This window comes from Ambystoma mexicanum, chromosome 9 (genome assembly GCF_040938575.1).
Source record: "Ambystoma mexicanum isolate Mex_15411 chromosome 9, UKY_AmexF1_1, whole genome shotgun sequence".
NCBI lineage: Eukaryota > Metazoa > Chordata > Amphibia > Caudata > Ambystomatidae > Ambystoma > Ambystoma mexicanum.
The window spans coordinates 1,516,162,658-1,516,181,891 of NC_090931.1; the positions used below are offsets into that span (position 1 = coordinate 1,516,162,658).

Consider the following 19,234-nt stretch of genomic DNA (forward strand, 5'->3'; position numbering starts at 1 on the left):
TCAGGCAGGAGAGTGGTAAGTGAGGCAGTGACATGGTGTGTGTGTGATCCATGTCTCAGGGAGGAGAGTGGCAAGTGAGGTGGTGCCATGGTGTGTGTGATTCATGTCTCAGGGAGGAGAGTGGCAAGCGAGGAATTGCCATGGTGGGTGATCCATGTCTCAGGGAGGAGATTGGCAAGTGAGGCAGTGCCATGGTGTGTGTGATCCATGTCTCAGGGAGGAGAGTGGCAAGTGAGGCAGTGCCATGGTGTGTGTGATCCATGTCTCAGGGAGGAGAGTGGCAAGTGAGGCAGTGCCATGGTGTGTGTGATCCCTGTCTCAGGGAGGAGAGTGGCAAGTGAGGCAGTGCCCTGGTGGGTGATCCATGTCTCAGGGAGGAAAGTGGCAAGTAAGGTAGTGCCATGGTGTGTGTGATCCATGTTTCAGGGAGGAGAGTGGCAAGTGAGGCAGTGCCATGGTATGTGATCCATGTCTCAGGGAGGAGAGTGGCAAGTGAGGCAGTGACATGGTGGGTGATCCTTGTCTCGGGGAGGAGAGTGGCAAGTGAGAGGTAGTGCCATAGTGTGTGTGATCCATGTCTCAGGGGGGAGAGTGGCAAGTGAGGCAGTGACATGGTGGGTGATCCATGTCTCAGGGAGGAGAGTGGCAAGTGAGGCAGTGACATGGTGGGTGATCCTTGTCTCGGGGAGGAGAGTGGCCAGTGAGGTAGTGCCATGGTGTGTGTGATCCATGTCTCAGGAGGAGAGTGGCAAGTGAGGCAGTGCCATGGTGGGTGATCCTTGTCTCTGGGAGGAGATTGGCAGGTGAGGCAGTGCCATGGTGTGTGATCCATGTCTCAGGAAGGAGAGTGGCAAGTGAGGTAGTGCCATGGTGTGTGTGATCCATGTCTCAGGGAGGAGAGTGGCAAGTTAGGCAGTGACATGGTGTGGGTGTGATCCATGTCTCATGGAGGAGAGGGGCAAGTGAGGCGGTGCCATGGTGTCTGTGATTCTTGTCTCAGGGAGGAGAGTGGCAAGCGAGGCAGTGCCATAGTGGGTGATCCATGTCTCAGGGAGGAGAGTGGCAAGTGAGGCAGTGACATGGTGGGTGATCCTTGTCTCGGGGAGGAGAGTGGCAAGTGAGAGGTAGTGCCATAGTGTGTGTGATCCATGTCTCAGGGGGGAGAGTGGCAAGTGAGGCAGTGACATGGTGGGTGATCCATGTCTCAGGGAGGAGAGTGGCAAGTGAGGCAGTGACATGGTGGGTGATCCTTGTCTCGGGGAGGAGAGTGGCAAGTGAGGTAGTGCCATGGTGTGTGTGATCCATGTCTCAGGGAGGAGAGTGGCAAGTGAGGCGGTGACATGGTGGGTGATCCTTGTCTCGGGGAGGAGAGTGACAAGTGAGGTAGTGCCATGGTGTGTGTGATCCATGTCTCAGGGATGAGAGTGGCCAGTGAGGCAGTGCCATGGTGGGTGATCCTTGTCTCGGGGAGGAGATTGGCAGGTGAGACAGTGCCATGGTGTGTGATCCATGTCTCAGGAAGGCGAGTGGCAAGTGAGGCAGTGCCATGGTGTGTGTGATCCATGTCTCAGGGAGGAGAGTGGCAAGTGAGACAGTGCCATGGTGTGTGTGATCCATGTCTCAGAGAGGAGAGTGGCAAGTGAGGCGGTGTGTGTGATCCATGTCTCGGGGAGGAGAGTGGCAAGTGAGGCAGTGCCATGGTGGGTGATCCATGTCTCAGGGAGGAGAGTGGCAAGTGAGGCAGTGCAATGGTTGGTGATCCATGTCTCAGGGAGGAGAGTGGCAAGCGAGGCAGTGCCATGGTGGGTGATCCATGTCTCAGAGAGGAGAGTGGCAAGTGAGGCGGTGTGTGTGATCCATGTCTCGGGGAGGAGAGTGGCAAGTGAGGCAGTGCCATGGTGGGTGATCCATGTCTCAGGGAGGAAAGTGGCAAGTGAGACAGTGCCATGGTGTGTGTGATCCATATCTCGGGGAGGAGAGTGGCAAGTGAGGCAGTACCATGGTTTGTGTGATCCATGTCTCAGGGAGGAGAGTGGCAAGTGAGGCAGTGCCATGGTGTGTGTGATCCATATCTCAGGGAAGAGAGTGGCAAGTGAGGCAGTTCCATGGTGGGTGATGCATGTCTCAGGGAGGAAAGTGGCAAGTGAGACAGTGCCATGGTGTGTGTGATCCATGTCTCAGGGAGGAGAGTGGCAGGTGAGTCAGTGCCATGGTGGGTGATGCATGTCTCAGGGAGGAGAGTGGCAAGTGAGGTAGTGCCATGGTGTGTGTGATCCATGTCTCAGGGAGGAGAGTGGCAAGTTAGGCAGTGACATGGTGTGGGTGTGATCCATGTCTCATGGAGGAGAGTGGCAAGCGAGGCGGTGCCATGGTGTGTGTGATTCATGTCTCAGGGAGGAGAGTGGCAAGCGAGGCAGTGCCATGGTGGGTGATCCATGTCTCAGGGAGGAGAGTGGCAAGTGAGGCAGTGCCATGGTGGGTGATCCATGTCTCAGGGAGGAAAGTGGCAAGTAAGGCAGTGCCATGGTGTGTGTGATCCATGTCTCAGGGAGGAGAGTGGCAAGTGAGGCAGTGACATGGTGGGTGATCCTTGTCTCGGGGAGGAGAGTGGCAAGTGAGGTAGTGCCATGGTGTGTGTGATCCATGTCTCAGGGAGGAGAATGGCAAGTGAGGCAGTGACATGGTGGGTGATCCATGTCTCAGGGAGGAGAGTGGCAAGTGAGGCAGTGACATGGTGGGTGATCCTTGTCTCGGGGAGGAGAGTGGCAAGTGAGGTAGTGCCATGGTGTGTGTGATCCATGTCTCAGGGAGGAGAGTGGCAAGTGAGGCAGTGACATGGTGGGTGATCCTTGTCTCGGGGAGGAGAGTGGCAAGTGAGGTAGTGCATGGTGTGTGTGATCCATGTCTCAGGGAGGAGAGTGGCCAGTGAGGCAGTGCCATGGTGGGTGATCCTTGTCTCGGGGAGGAGATTGGCAGGTGAGGCAGTGCCGTGGTGTGTGATCCATGTCTCAGGAAGGAGAGTGGCAAGTGAGGCAGTGCCCTGGTGTGTGTGATCCATGTCTCAGGCAGGAGAGTGGTAAGTGAGGCAGTGACATGGTGTGTGTGTGTGATCCATGTCTCAGGGAGGAGAGTGGCAAGTGAGGTGGTGCCATGGTGTGTGTGATTCATGTCTCAGGGAGGAGAGTGGCAAGCGAGGCATTGCCATGGTGGGTGATCCATGTCTCAGGGAGGAGATTGGCAAGTGAGGCAGTGCCATGGTTTGTGTGATCCATGTCTCAGGGAGGAGAGTGGCAAGTGAGGCAGTGCCATGGTGTGTGTGATCCATGTCTCAGGGAGGAGAGTGGCAAGTGAGGCAGTGCCATGGTGTGTGTGATCCATGTCTCATGGAGGAGAGTAGCAGGTGAGTCAGTGCCATGGTGGGTGATCCATGTCTCAGGGAGGAGAGTGGCAAGCGAGTCAGTGCCATGGTGGGTGAACCATGTCTCAGGAAGGAGAGTGGCAAGTGAGGCAGTGCCATGGTGTGTGTGATCCATGTCTCAGGGAGGAGAGTGGCAAGTGAGGCAGTGCCATGGTGCGTGTGATCCATGTCTCATGGAGGAGAGTAGCAGGTGAGTCAGTGCCATGGTGGGTGATCCATGTCTCAGGGAGGAGAGTGGCAAGCGAGTCAGTGCCATGGTGGGTGAACCATGTCTCAGGAAGGAGAGTGGCAAGTGAGGCAGTGCCATGGTGTGTGTGATCCATGTCTCAGCGAGGAGAGTGGCAAGTGAAGCAGTGCCATGCTGGTGATCCATGTCTCAGAGAGGAGAGTGGCAAGTGAGGCAGTGCCATGGTGTGTGTGATCCAGAGTGGCAAGTGAGGCAGTGCCATGGTGTGTGTGATCCATGTCTCAGGGAGGAGAGTGGCAAGTGAGGCAGTGCCATGGTTGGTGATCCATGTCTCAGGGAGGAGAGTGGCAAGTGAGGCAGTGCCCTGGTGTGTGTGATCCATGTCTCAGGCAGGAGAGTGGTAAGTGAGGCAGTGACATGGTGTGTGTGTGATCTATGTCTCAGGGAGGAGAGTGGCAAGTGAGGTGGTGCCATGGTGTGTGTGATTCATGTCTCAGGGAGGAGAGTGGCAAGCGAGGCATTGCCATGGTGGGTGATCCATGTCTCAGGGAGGAGATTGGCAAGTGAGGCAGTGCCATAGTGTGTGTGATCCATGTCTCAGGGAGGAGAGTGGCAAGTGAGGCAGTGCCATGGTGTGTGATCCATGTCTCAGGGAGGCTAGTGGCAAGTGAGGCAGTGACCTGGAGGGTGATCCTTGTCTCGGGGAGGAGAGTGGCAAGTGAGGTAGTGCCATGGTGTGTGTGATTCATGTCTCAGGGAGGAGAGTGGCAAGTGAGGCAGTGCCATGGTGGGTGATCCTTGTCTCGGGGAGGAGATTGGCAGGTGAGGCAGTGCCATGGTGGTTGATCCATGTCTCAGGAAGGAGAGTGGCAAGTGAGGTAGTGCCATGGTGTGTGTGATCCATGTCTCAGGGAGGAGAGTGGCAAGTTAGGCAGTGACATGGTGTGGGTGTGATCCATGTCTCATGGAGGAGAGTGGCAAGTGAGGCGGTGCCATGGTGTGTGTGATTCATGTCTCAGGGAGGAGAGTGGCAGGTTAGGCAGTGCCATGGTGTGTGTGATCCATGTCTCAGGGAGGAGAGTGGCAAGTGAGGCAGTGACATGGTGGGTGATCCATGTCTCAGGGAGGAGAGTGGCAAGTGAGGCAGTGACATGGTGGGTGATCCATGTCTCAGGGAGGAGAGTGGCAAGTGAGGCAGTGCCATGGTGGGTGATCCATGTCTCAGGGAGGAAAGTGGCAAGTAAGGCAGTGCCATGGTGTGTGTGATCCATGTCTCAGGGAGGAGAGTGGCAAGTGAGGCAGTGACATGGTGGGTGATCCATGTCTCAGGGAGGAGAGTGGCAAGTGAGGCAGTGACATGGTGGGTGATCCTTGTCTCTGGGAGGAGAGTGGCAAGTGAGGTAGTGCCATGGTGTGTGTGATCCATGTCTCAGGGAGGAGAGTGGCAAGTGAGGCAGTGACATGGTGGGTGATCCATGTCTCAGGGAGGAGAGTGGCAAGTGAGGCAGTGACATGGTGGGTGATCCATGTCTCAGGGAGGAGAGTGGCAAAAGTGAGGCAGTGCCATGGTGGGTGATCCATGTCTCAGGGAGGAAAGTGGCAAGTGAGGCAGTGCCATGGTGGGTGATCCATGTCTCAGGGAGGAGAGTGGTAAGTGAGGCAGTGCCATGGTGTGTGTGATCCATGTCTCAGGGAGGAGAGTGGCAAGTGAGGCAGTGACATGGTGGGTGATCCATGTCTCAGGGAGGAGAATGGCAAGTGAGGCAGTGACATGGTGGGTGATCCTTGTCTCGGGGAGGAGAGTGGCAAGTGAGGTAGTGCCATGGTGTGTGTGATCCATGTCTCAGGGAGGAGAGTGGCAAGTGAGGCAGTGACATGGTGGGTGATCCATGTCTCAGGGAGGAGAGTGGCAAGTGAGGCAGTGACATGGTGGGTGATCCTTGTCTCGGGGAGGAGAGTGGCAAGTGAGGTAGTGCCATGGTGTGTGTGATCCATGTCTCAGGGAGGAGAGTGGCAAGTGAGGCAGTGACATGGTGGGTGATCCTTGTCTCGGGGAGGAGAGTGGCAAGTGAGGTAGTGCCATGGTGTGTGTGATCCATGTCTCAGGGAGGAGAGTGGCAAGTGAGGCAGTGACATGGTGGGTGATCCTTGTCTCGGGGAGGAGAGTGGCAAGTGAGGTAGTGCCATGGTGTGTGTGATCCATGTCTCAGGGAGGAGAGTGGCCAGTGAGGCAGTGCCATGGTGGGTGATCCTTGTCTCGGGGAGGAGATTGGCAGGTGAGGCAGTGCCATGGTGTGTGATCCATGTCTCAGGAAGGAGAATGGCAAATTAGGCAGTGACATGGCGTGTGTGTGATTCATGTCCCAGGGAGGAGAGTGGCAAGCGAGGCAGTGCCATGGTGGGTGATCCATGTCTCAGAGAGGAGAGTGGCAAGTGAAGCAGTGCCATGGTGTGTGTGATCCACGTCTCAGGGAGGAGAGTGGCAAGTGAGGCAGTGCCCTGGTGGGTGATCCATGTCTCAGGGAGGAGAGTGGCAAGTGAGACAGTGCCATGGTGTGTGTGATCCATGTCTCGGGGAGGAGAGTGGCAAGTGAGGCAGTACCATGGTGTGTGTGATCCATGTCTCAGGGGGGAGAGTGGCAAGTGAGGCAGTGCCATGGTGTGTGTGATCCATGTCTCAGGGAGGAGAGTGGCAAGTGAAGCAGTGCCATGCTGGTGATCCATGTCTCAGGGAGGAGAGTGGCAAGTGAGGCATTGCCATGGTGTGTGTGATCCATGTCTCAGGGAGGAGAGTGGCAAGTGAGGCATTGCCATGGTGGGTGATCCATGTCTCAGGGAGGAGAGTGGCAAGTGAGGCAGTGCCCTGGTGTGTGTGATTCATGTCTCAGGCAGGAGAGTGGTAAGTGAGGCAGTGACATGGTGTGTGTGTGATCCATGTCTCAGGGAGGAGAGTGGCAAGTGAGGTGGTGCCATGGTGTGTGTGATTCATGTCTCAGGGAGGAGAGTGGCAAGCGAGGAATTGCCATGGTGGGTGATCCATGTCTCAGGGAGGAGATTGGCAAGTGAGGCAGTGCCATGGTGTGTGTGATCCATGTCTCAGGGAGGAGAGTGGCAAGTGAGGCAGTGCCATGGTGTGTGTGATCCATGTCTCAGGGAGGAGAGTGGCAAGTGAGGCAGTGCCATGGTGTGTGTGATCCCTGTCTCAGGGAGGAGAGTGGCAAGTAAGGCAGTGCCCTGGTGGGTGATCCATGTCTCAGGGAGGAAAGTGGCAAGTAAGGTAGTGCCATGGTGTGTGTGATCCATGTTTCAGGGAGGAGAGTGGCAAGTGAGGCAGTGCCATGGTATGTGATCCATGTCTCAGGGAGGAGAGTGGCAAGTGAGGCAGTGACATGGTGGGTGATCCTTGTCTCGGGGAGGAGAGTTGGAAGTGAGAGGTAGTGCCATAGTGTGTGTGATCCATGTCTCAGGGGGGAGAGTGGCAAGTGAGGCAGTGACATGGTGGGTGATCCATGTCTCAGGGAGGAGAGTGGCAAGTGAGGCAGTGACATGGTGGGTGATCCTTGTCTCGGGGAGGAGAGTGGCCAGTGAGGTAGTGCCATGGTATATGTGATCCATGTCTCAGGAGGAGAGTGGCAAGTGAGGCAGTGCCATGGTGGGTGATCCTTGTCTCTGGGAGGAGATTGGCAGGTGAGGCAGTGCCATGGTGTGTGATCCATGTCTCAGGAAGGAGAGTGGCAAGTGAGGTAGTGCCATGGTGTGTGTGATCCATGTCTCAGGGAGGAGAGTGGCAAGTTAGGCAGTGACATGGTGTGGGTGTGATCCATGTCTCATGGAGGAGAGGGGCAAGTGAGGCGGTGCCATGGTGTCTGTGATTCATGTCTCAGGGAGGAGAGTGGCAAGCGAGGCAGTGCCATAGTGGGTGATCCATGTCTCAGGGAGGAGAGTGGCAAGTGAGGCAGTGACATGGTGGGTGATCCTTGTCTCGGGGAGGAGAGTGGCAAGTGAGAGGTAGTGCCATAGTGTGTGTGATCCATGTCTCAGGGGGGAGAGTGGCAAGTGAGGCAGTGACATGGTGGGTGATCCATGTCTCAGGGAGGAGAGTGGCAAGTGAGGCAGTGACATGGTGGGTGATCCTTGTCTCGGGGAGGAGAGTGGCAAGTGAGGTAGTGCCATGGTGTGTGTGATCCATGTCTCAGGGAGGAGAGTGGCAAGTGAGGCAGTGACATGGTGGGTGATCCTTGTCTCGGGGAGGAGAGTGACAAGTGAGGTAGTGCCATGGTGTGTGTGATCCATGTCTCAGGGAGGAGAGTGGCCAGTGAGGCAGTGCCATGGTGGGTGATCCTTGTCTCGGGGAGGAGATTGGCAGGTGAGACAGTGCCATGGTGTGTGATCCATGTCTCAGGAAGGCGAGTGGCAAGTGAGGCAGTGCCATGGTGTGTGTGATCCATGTCTCAGGGAGGAGAGTGGCAAGTGAGACAGTGCCATGGTGTGTGTGATCCATGTCTCAGAGAGAAGAGTGGCAAGTGAGGTGGTGTGTGTGATCCATGTCTCGGGGAGGAGAGTGGCAAGTGAGGCAGTGCCATGGTGGGTGATCCATGTCTCAGGGAGGAGAGTGGCAAGTGAGGCAGTGCCATGGTTGGTGATCCATGTCTCAGGGAGGAGAGTGGCAAGCGAGGCAGTGCCATGGTGGGTGATCCATGTCTCAGAGAGGAGAGTGGCAAGTGAGGCGGTGTGTGTGATCCATGTCTCGGGGAGGAGAGTGGCAAGTGAGGCAGTGCCATGGTGGGTGATCCATGTCTCAGGGAGGAGAGTGGCAAGTGAGACAGTGCCATGGTGTGTGTGATCCATGTCTCGGGGAGGAGAGTGGCAAGTGAGGCAGTACCATGGTTTGTGTGATCCATGTCTCAGGGAGGAGAGTGGCAAGTGAGGCAGTGCCATGGTGTGTGTGATCCATATCTCAGGGAAGAGAGTGGCAAGTGAGGCAGTTCCATGGTGGGTGATGCATGTCTCGTGGAGGAAAGTGGCAAGTGAGACAGTGCCATGGTGTGTGTGATCCATGTCTCAGGGAGGAGAGTGGCAGGTGAGTCAGTGCCATGGTGGGTGATGCATGTCTCAGGGAGGAGAGTGGCAAGCGAGTCAGTGCCATGGTGGGTGATCCATGTCTCAGGAAGGAGAGTGGCAAGTGAGGCAGTGCCATGGTGTGTGTGATCCATGTATCAGGGAGGAGAGTGGCAAGTGAGGCAGTGCCATGGTGTGTGTGATCAATGTCTCAGGGAGGAGAGTGGCATGTGAGGCAGTGCCATGGTGTGTGTGATCCATGTCTCAGGGAGGAGAGTGGCAAGTGAAGCAGTGCCATGCTGGTGATCCTTGTCTCGTGGAGGAGAGTGGCAGGTGAGGCAGTGCCATGGTGTGTGTGATCCATGTCTCAGGGAGGAGAGTGGCAAGTGAGGCAGTGCCATGGTGGGTGATCCATGTCTCAGGAAGGAGAGTGGCAAGTGAGGCAGTGCCATGGTGTGTGTGATCCATGTCTCAGGGAGGAGAGTGGCAAGTTAGGCAGTGACATGGTGTGTGTGTGATCCATGTCTCAGGGAGGAGAGTGGCAAGTGAGGCGGTGCCATGGTGTGTGTGATTCATGTCTCAGGGAGGAGAGTGGCAAGTGAGGCAGTGCCATGGTGGGTCATCCATGTCTCAGGGAGGAGAGTGGCAAGTGAGACAGTGCCATGGTGTGTGTGATCCATGTCTCAGGGAGGAGAGTGGCAAGCGAGGCAGTGCCATGGTGGGTGATCCATGTCTCAGGGAGGAGAGTGGCAAGTGAGACAGTGCCATGGTGTGTGTGATCCATGTCTCGGGGAGGAGAGTGGCAAGTGAGGCAGTGCCATGGTGTGTGTGATCCATGTCTCAGGGAGGAGAGTGGCAAGTGAGGCAGTGCCATGGTGTGTGTGATCCATGTCTCAGGGAGGAGAGTGGCAAGTGAGGCAGTGCCATGGTGGGTAATGCATGTCTCAGGGAGGAAAGTGGCAAGTGAGACAGTGCCATGGTGTGTGTGATCCATGTCTCAGGGAGGAGAGTGGCAAGTGTGGCAGTGCCATGTTGTGTGATCCATGTCTCAGGGAGGAGTGGCAAGTGAGGCAGTGCCATGGTGGGTGATCCTTGTCTAGGGGAGGAGAGTGGCAAGTGAGGTAGTGCCCTGGTGTGTGTGATCCATGTCTCAGGGTGGAGAGTGGCAAGTGAGGCAGTGCCATGGTGGGTGATCCTTGTCTCGGGGAGGAGAGTGGCAAGTGAGGCAGTGCCATGGTGTGTGTGATCCATGTCTCCGGGAGGAGAGTGGCAAGTGAGGCAGTGCCATGGTGGGTGATCCATGTCTCAGGGAGGAGAGTGGCAAGTGAGGCAGTGCCATGGTTGGTGATCCATGTCTCAGGGAGGAGAGTGGCAAGCGAGGCAGTGCCATGGTGGGTGATCCATGTCTCAGAGAGGAGAGTGGCAAGTGAGGCGGTGTGTGTGATCCATGTCTCGGGGAGGAGAGTGGCAAGTGAGGCAGTGCCATGGTGGGTGATCCATGTCTCAGGGAGGAGAGTGGCAAGTGAGACAGTGCCATGGTGTGTGTGATCCATGTCTCGGGGAGGAGAGTGGCAAGTGAGGCAGTACCATGGTTTGTGTGATCCATGTCTCAGGGAGGAGAGTGGCAAGTGAGGCAGTGCCATGGTGTGTGTGATCCATATCTCAGGGAAGAGAGTGGCAAGTGAGGCAGTTCCATGGTGGGTGATGCATGTCTCGTGGAGGAAAGTGGCAAGTGAGACAGTGCCATGGTGTGTGTGATCCATGTCTCAGGGAGGAGAGTGGCAGGTGAGTCAGTGCCATGGTGGGTGATGCATGTCTCAGGGAGGAGAGTGGCAAGCGAGTCAGTGCCATGGTGGGTGATCCATGTCTCAGGAAGGAGAGTGGCAAGTGAGGCAGTGCCATGGTGTGTGTGATCCATGTTTCAGGGAGGAGAGTGGCAAGTGAGGCAGTGCCATGGTGTGTGTGATCAATGTCTCAGGGAGGAGAGTGGCATGTGAGGCAGTGCCATGGTGTGTGTGATCCATGTCTCAGGGAGGAGAGTGGCAAGTGAAGCAGTGCCATGCTGGTGATCCTTGTCTCGGGGAGGAGAGTGGCAGGTGAGGCAGTGCCATGGTGTGTGTGATCCATGTCTCAGGGAGGAGAGTGGCAAGTGAGGCAGTGCCATGGTGGGTGATCCATGTCTCAGGAAGGAGAGTGGCAAGTGAGGCAGTGCCATGGTGTGTGTGATCCATGTCTCAGGGAGGAGAGTGGCAAGTTAGGCAGTGACATGGTGTGTGTGTGATCCATGTCTCAGGGAGGAGAGTGGCAAGTGAGGCGGTGCCATGGTGTGTGTGATTCATGTCTCAGGGAGGAGAGTGGCAAGTGAGGCAGTGCCATGGTGGGTCATCCATGTCTCAGGGAGGAGAGTGGCAAGTGAGACAGTGCCATGGTGTGTGTGATCCATGTCTCAGGGAGGAGAGTGGCAAGCGAGGCAGTGCCATGGTGGGTGATCCATGTCTCAGGGAGGAGAGTGGCAAGTGAGACAGTGCCATGGTGTGTGTGATCCATGTCTCGGGGAGGAGAGTGGCAAGTGAGGCAGTGCCATGGTGTGTGTGATCCATGTCTCAGGGAGGAGAGTGGCAAGTGAGGCAGTGCCATGGTGTGTGTGATCCATGTCTCAGGGAGGAGAGTGGCAAGTGAGGCAGTGCCATGGTGGGTAATGCATGTCTCAGGGAGGAAAGTGGCAAGTGAGACAGTGCCATGGTGTGTGTGATCCATGTCTCAGGGAGGAGAGTGGCAAGTGTGGCAGTGCCATGTTGTGTGATCCATGTCTCAGGGAGGAGTGGCAAGTGAGGCAGTGCCATGGTGGGTGATCCTTGTCTAGGGGAGGAGAGTGGCAAGTGAGGTAGTGCCCTGGTGTGTGTGATCCATGTCTCAGGGTGGAGAGTGGCAAGTGAGGCAGTGCCATGGTGGGTGATCCTTGTCTCGGGGAGGAGAGTGGCAAGTGAGGCAGTGCCATGGTGTGTGTGATCCATGTCTCCGGGAGGAGAGTGGCAAGTGAGGCAGTGCCATGGTGTGTGTGATCCATGTCTCAGGGAGTAGAGTGGCAAGTGAAGCATTGCCATGCTGGTGATCCATGTCTCAGGGAGGAGAGTGGCAAGTGAGGCAGTGCCATGGTGTGTGTGATCCAGAGTGGCAAGTGAGGCAGTGCCATGGTGTGTGTGATCCATGTCTCAGGGAGGAGAGTGGCAATTGAGGCAGTGCCATGGTGGGTGATCCTTGTCTCGGGGAGGAGAGTGGTTGGTGAGGCAGTGCCATGGTGTGTGTGATCCATGTCTCAGGGAGGAGAGTGGCAGGTGAGTCAGTGCCATGGTGGGTGATCCATGTCTTAGGGAGGAGAGTTGCAAGCGAGTGAGTGCCATGGTGGGTGATCCATGTCTCAGGAAGGAGAGTGGCAAGTGAGGCAGTGCCATGGTGTGTGTGATCCATGTCTCAGGGAGGAGAGTGGCAAGTGAGGCAGTGCCATGGTGGGTGATCCATGTCTCAGGGGGGAGAGTGGCAAGTGAGGCAGTGCCATGGTGTGTGTGATCCATGTCTCAGGGAGGAGAGTGGCAAGTGAGGCAGTGCCATGGTGTGTGTTATCCATGTCTCAGGGAGGAGAGTGGCAAGTGAAGCAGTGCCATGCTGGTGATCCATGTCTCAGGGAGGAGAGTGGCAAGTGAGGCAGTGCCATGGTGTGTGTGATCCAGAGTGGCAAGTGAGGCAGTGCCATGGTGTGTGTGATCCATGTCTCAGGGAGGAGAGTGGCAAGTGAGGCAATGCCATGGTGGGTGATCCTTCTCTCGGGGAGGAGAGTGGCAGGTGAGGCAGTGCCATGGTGTGTGTGATCCATGTCTCAGGGAGGAGAGTGGCAAGTGAGGCAGTGCCATGGTGTGTGTGATCCATGTCTCATGGAGGAGAGTAGCAGGTGAGTCAGTGCCATGGTGGGTGATCCATGTCTCAGGGAGGAGAGTGGCAAGCGAGTCAGTGCCATGGTGGGTGATCCATGTCTCAGGAAGGAGAGTGGCAAGTGAGGCAGTGCCATGGTGTGTGTGATCCATGTCTCAGGGAGGAGAGTGGCAAGTGAGGCAGTGCCATGGTGCGTGATCCATGTCTCAGGGGGGAGAGTGGCAAGTGAGGCAGTGCCATGGTGTGTGTGATCCATGTCTCAGGGAGGAGAGTGGCAAGTGAAGAAGTGCCATGCTAGTGATCCATGTCTCAGGGAGGAGAGTGGCAAGTGAGGCAGTGCCATGGTGTGTGTGATCCAGAGTGGCAAGTGAGGCAGTGCCATGCTGTGTGTGATCCATGTCTCAGGGAGGAGAGTGTCAAGTGAGGCAGTGCCATGGTTGGTGATCCATGTCTCAGGGAGGAGAGTGGCAAGTGAGGCAGTGCCCTGGTGTGTGTGATCCATGTCTCAGGCAGGAGAGTGGTAAGTGAGGCAGTGACATGTGTGTGTGTGATCCATGTCTCAGGGAGGAGAGTGGCAAGTGAGGTGGTGCCATGGTGTGTGTGATTCATGTCTCAGGGAGGAAAGTGGCAAGCGAGGCATTGCCATGGTGGGTGATCTATGTCTCAGGGAGGAGATTGGCAAGTGAGGCAGTGCCATGGTGTGTGTGATCCATGTCTCAGGGAGGAGAGTGGCAAGTGAGGCAGTGCCATGGTGTGTGTGATCCATGTCTCAGGGAGGAGAGTGGCAAGTGAGGCAGTGCCATGGTGTGTGTGATCCATGTCTCAGGGAGGAGAGTGGCAAGTGAGGCAGTGCCATGTTGGGTGATCCATGTCTCGGGTAGGAGAGTGGCAAGTGAGGTAGTGCCATGGTGTGTGTGATCCATGTCTCAGGGAGGAGAGTGGCAAGTGAGGCAGTGCCATGGTGGGTGATCCTTGTCTCGGGGAGGAGATTGGCAGGTGAGGCAGTGCCATGGTGTGTGATCCATGTCTCAGGAAGGAGAGTGGCAAGTGAGGTAGTGCCATGGTGTGTGTGATCCATGTCTCAGGGAGGAGAGTGGCAAGTTAGGCAGTGACATGGTGTGGGTGTGATCCATGTCTCATGGAGGAGAGTGGCAAGTGAGGCGGTGCCATGGTATGTGTGATTCATGTCTCAGGGAGGAGACTGGCAAGCGAGGCAGTGCCATGGTGGGTGATCCATGTCTCAGGGAGGAGAGTGGCAAGTGAGGCAGTGACATGGTGGGTGATCCTTGTCTCGGGGAGGAGAGTGGCAAGTGAGGTAGTGCCATGGTGTGTGTCATCCATGTCTCGGGGAGGAGAGAGGCAAGTGAGGCAGTGCCATGGTGGGTGATCCATGTCTCAGGAAGGAGAGTGGCAAGTGCGGCAGTGCCATGGTGGGTGATCCATGTCTCAGGGAGGAAAGTGGCAAGTGAGGCAGTGTCATGGTGTGGGCGATTCATGTCTCAGGGTGGAGAGTGGCAAGTGAGGCAGTGCCATGGTGTGTGTGATCCATGTCTCAGGGAGGAGAGTGGCAAGTGAGGCAGTGCCATGGTGTGTGATCCATGTCTCAGGGAGGAGAGTGGCAAGTGAGGCAGTGCCACTGACACACACCACAGACAGGGAAACGGCATGTGTCACACTGCACCCAGTCCACAACACAAAGGCATGTCTCACAGCACACATCACCTCACATGTGTGAACCTAACGTATGCCTGTGCAACCCCAATGAATGGCAGATAACCTGTATGTCACAAGAGTAGGACAGCAAGTGATCAAATGTGTACAACTGCACTAATACCATTGTATGCATGATGCATGTACAACCATCACTGATGCCGTCCCTCTTATGGTCCCGCACAGGCCGAGATACCGACAGCAATGCAGAGGACTCAGCAGCACAGGCCACCACACGTAGCAAGAGGGCCAAGTCCAGGGAAGAAACCAACAGGCCCTCCAACTCCAAGGGCACTGGCAAGGCAGATCAGCAACAGAGGAGAAAGGCGCCAATGGATGGCATGGAACAGGGGCGTGATAGCTCATCCACTACTGCACAAATACCAACACCTGTGGTATCCTCAGCTGAAGAGCCTGTGGCAGATGGGACCCTGTCTGCAGCCACCAGTTCTGTTCGGGAGGCAGCTGCCACTGCGCCACAGAGTGGTGATGAGGTCCTTACAGAAGGCGAGGCCTGTGTCCCTGAGGAGGACTCATGCTCCCTGGAATTCCTTGGCACACCCAGCCCAACGCAAGAACAACAGTTCACACCCATGAGCACACCCAATGGCACGTCTCATGTCCATTGGGAAGAGAGGCTGAAGCAGGGGCCTGCAGCCCCACACAGGACACACCAGATATGGGCCCCTTGCCACACCAGCCATCCACCTCCAAAGGGGTCCGGGATAGGGAGTTCAGGATTACACAGATGGAGGGGTGCCAGCAGGAGTTGACTGGCCTAGTGAAGCAGTATGTCACTGATGCTGATGTGACGAGGAGGGAGGACAGAGACAACACTGCGGCCATGAAAGGGACCATAGAGGCGAGCACACAGAAGATCTGTGAGGAGCTGTCGGCAGTGCAGCAGGTCCTTGGCAGGATTGCAGATGCCATGGAGGCTCTGCGTCCTGCCCCGGCAGTTGAGCTTGCGTCTACGGCATGTTCCTCTAGCTCAGCACAGATAAGCCCCCTGCGCAGGTCTGTGCACACCATGTGCCGCTCCAACATGCCACCCCAGGAGTCAGGCACAGGCCATTAGTTGCAGGCTCAGCCTGAATGTGCACACCTATGCAGAATGGAGAGGCATAACATTGCATGCCATGTGTGGGGGAGTTGTGGGGGCAGGGGGGATGGGCTGTGTGAGGGAGTTGCTGGGGAGGGAGAGGGGGAATGGTGTGTGTGGGGGAGTTGAGGGGGGAGGGGGCGTCTGGGGAGAGGAGGAGAGGGGAGGGTGTCTGTGTGAGGTGGAGGGTATGAGCAATTTTTACTTTTTACTGTTAAATACACCCGTTGTGTACCTGAAAACATACTTGACTGGACATTCCTTATTGTGTATGTGTCATTTATTGGTTTACAGTGTATAGTGTCCATGTACTCCCACACCCAGTGCCCTCAGTCCCACATTCATGGCACCATCTGCACACATGTGTCTTAGAAGTATTGGCCAATCACAGAATGTCGCACAGCACATCCCTCCTGTGCATCGCCACCGCAATGATGTGTGACCACATCTTCTTCATCTTCTTCATCATCACCTGGTGGTTGCAGTTCAATGTCAGGGGGCAGGGGCACGTTCCGTTGGATACACATGTTGTGCAGCATGACACATGCCATGATGATCTTGGCCACCTTCTCATGCCTGTAGAGGAATGCCCCACCCGACCGGCTAAGACAGCGAAAACGTGCCTTCAACAGGCCAAAGGTCTGCTCGATGACCACACGGGTACGGGTATGGGAATGATTGTAGTCCTCTTCGTGCCTGTTCTGCAGGTTCCAGACAGGGGTGAGGAGCCACGTCTTCAAGGGATATTACCTGCATGGGTGCAAAATGAGGTATGTGTTATACAATTCCCAATGGACACCTGTACTTATAACACATGCCTGCAAATATTTGTTGTTCACATGCACATGTCCCTGGTTGTATGCACACATTTTACCTTGCTACAATGTGTGCTGTGCCATGGTCTTATGGTGTGGATTATGTCTTCAAGATGATACAGGGTGTACACTCCCTTGATGTTGCTCATGCACTGTGACCACATACCGCTGCGTTTGTTTTAATTATGTGATGTGTAGTGATCAGTATGATTTTATTACTGGCAGCGTTGGCAGTAGTCTCAGCATTAGTTATCATTCAGCACTTATTATTCCCATGGTGGCATGCAGCGCTACTGTGGTGTGGGCTCTGTGACAAGCAGTGTATTCCCTTGGTGGGATTGATTTGTGCACTCTCATGGATGCTTGTCCTGTGTTGTGAATTGCTTTGGACATTTACATTGTGCATACTCACAGCATGTTGCTGGATTGTGTTACGGAGGGTGAGGTCTGATGATGGGTGGTGGACGTGTTGTGGGATGTGGGCTGGTTGGAAGTTAGGCATGTTGTAATTGGTGTGCAGCTTCCATCATTGCTATGGGGATTGGTTGCCATGTTCAGTTTGGGATGCTTTGGGGCACAGTGTTTTGCGATGTGGACATTGTGCTGTCACCACAACAATGATGCCATGGTGGTGTGTGCATCTCTCCCCCCATTACACTGCCATGTGCCTGTCATGTGACTTACCAAGCAACCAGGCACGTCGTCCTGCATGTCGCTCCATGTAGCATGGTAGCATGGAGTTGCGCAGCACCATTTCGTCATGAATTGATCAGGGAAATCGGGCACAACAATGTGTGATGATCTTGCTGGAGTCACATACAATCTGTACATTGATGGAGTGATATAGCTCACAATTGCGGCACACCACCTCCGTGGCATGCGGGACCACCAATTCAACATGGGTGCAGTCAATAAAATTTGGCATGCCTGCCAGTGCATGGAATCCAACTTTCGTGTCAAAGATCTCCTGGGCAGTCCGTGGTAGGGATATGTAGTTCCTTGAGTGCTTCAGGAGGGCATCCAGCACTTGGTTCAGCATGTGAGAAAATAAGGGTTGTGAAATGCCATGCATGAACCCCACTGTGTGCTGGTAGGTGCCTGTGGTCAGGAAGTGGAGCACAGACACTACCTTCAGTAGAGGTGGGATGGCGGTGCGTATTTCAATCAGGGTGACAATGTCGTCGTGTATCATGTCCACAATGGTGGTGATGGTGTCCCGGTCCAGACGATACAGGGTGTGGATCTGCTCAGGGGTTAGGTTGAATGGACGGGCTCTGATGCGAGGGATTGGGGGCTGCCTGCGTGGTAGCACTGGCTGCACTGGTGGGGCTTGCTGGGCCTGTCACACCCTCCTTCTCCTCCTGCGTCTCCTCTGTGGTGCCCTGTTGTTGTTGTTGTTGCTGATGTAGCAATGCAAACATGTCCTCCAGCCCCAATATTGCTACTGCAAGTGGAATCATTTTGGTGTGCAATGGGGTGTGGTGTGTGGGTGTTCTCCTTTTGTGCTGGGCCAGACTCCATTGCCTCCACCTGTGCTTATTGTGTGCACCTGTGGCAGTTGGGTACACTGCACATTGCAGTTTGCAGATAGTTTGCGATGCTGGTAATGCCAGCATCATGGTATACCTTATTACCGCCTTCATGAGGCTGGTATTTTTTTATCTCCTCCTGTTTGCGCCATCCCCGTATTGCCGGGCTGAAGGGCCACGCGCATGCTGGTACGGGGGTGCACGGTATCAGCGGCGGTGCTAATACCGGGTTGCTGACTCGTAATAGCCCGGAGCGGTATGCAGTGCTGGTAATCCCTTACCAGCATCGTTTTTCCATTACCTCCAACCTCGTAATGACCCCCTATGTAATGTATGGATTCGTGTTCTGTAATTGGCCAGTTCATGGGTTAGTCGAGAGGTTACGATAACTGGTGAATGATAAGTGGTTAGTTTGGTGCCTTTATAGTTTTATGTTCACTAATATCAATTGTACGGGGTTTTCTTCGGTTTTGATGAATGAGAGGCATTGAGTTTCATCACCGTGTATAAGAAATAAAGTGGTGTCTGCTCTTAAATACATCTGAGCAGCACCCGGAACTCAATGCTGCAGAGGCAAGGACTGAACCCCCCCCCCCTTACAATAGTGTAGTGTGAGCAATGCCTCTTCCTTGGTATAATGACATCATGGCTGAAGGGTAGGTTGTGCCATGGGTGGTGCCTGACTAAAGACTGATACTCATGAGCCTCATATTTACCCAGAGAGCGGTGGGTTGATATGGGGGGAAGGGATGGTGGATTCACTGGATTGGCCTCTGCCCCCATCTTTTAAATGGAATTGAGAGCTAGTGGGGGAGGCAGTAGGGATGTAGTGCCCCCACCTTGGTTCATCCTCCTTCCTGTTAGATGCTTCAGTGCTGGGGTGATCTGTTCAGCAGAGGTGAATGTTGGGCCGTGTTTGAAAGATTGGTGGGAGTGTCCTTCATTCCTCAAGGCAACCTACATGGGGGATGTTCTTTTGCTCAGTCACTTGATGGGTTGGATTGGAGGGATCCTGGATCCCCTTGAGTTTATGCTTGGGGCACGTTGGGGCTTTAGGCAGAAGGCACCTCTTGAGTTGAAAGGTGGCTGCAGTAAGAGGGCCCTTTTTGCTTTATGGTCATCCTAGGTTTCGGGAGATTAAGAGTGGAGGCACGTCAGAGGTGCTCTTCTTTGGACATACCTCAGAGGAAATCCCTGGAGGGCTAGTGAGGGAGCTTTACAGGGTCTTGTATGGGAAATGGGAAGTGGATTGTGGTAGTTTCCATAGGGGTTAGGATACTGAGGTTCAAGGGTGGGCTGGGGATTGAGTGGTCATGGGTTTCATGCTTCTGGGGCAGTCTCAGTAGAGTGCGTATGGGGTATCTTTCCATTGTCCCGTGGAGATATGGCTGTCAGGGTGCTTGATGAGGCTGCAGTCTATTGTTCTCAAGGGTGGGGGCTTTTTACCTATACCTTCATTTGCCCTTGCAAGATTCCCCCTCCCTGCAT

General features: G+C 55.1%; 1 protein-coding gene across 2 annotated transcripts in view; it reads left to right on the top strand.

Moving 5' to 3' along the window:
- The window catches only part of LOC138489395 (zinc finger protein 551-like), a 151,197-nt gene that overhangs the window by 119,230 nt on the left and 12,733 nt on the right, over positions 1-19,234 (top strand). The window contains exon 2 of one of the 2 annotated variants that reach the window (XR_011274790.1): positions 14,487-15,454. The exons of the other annotated variant lie outside the window; for it this stretch is intronic. The gene's annotated coding sequence lies outside the window, so the exon portion shown is untranslated. Of the gene's footprint in view, positions 1-14,486; positions 15,455-19,234 lie in introns of those variants that run through there. 2 annotated transcript variants of the gene reach the window in all.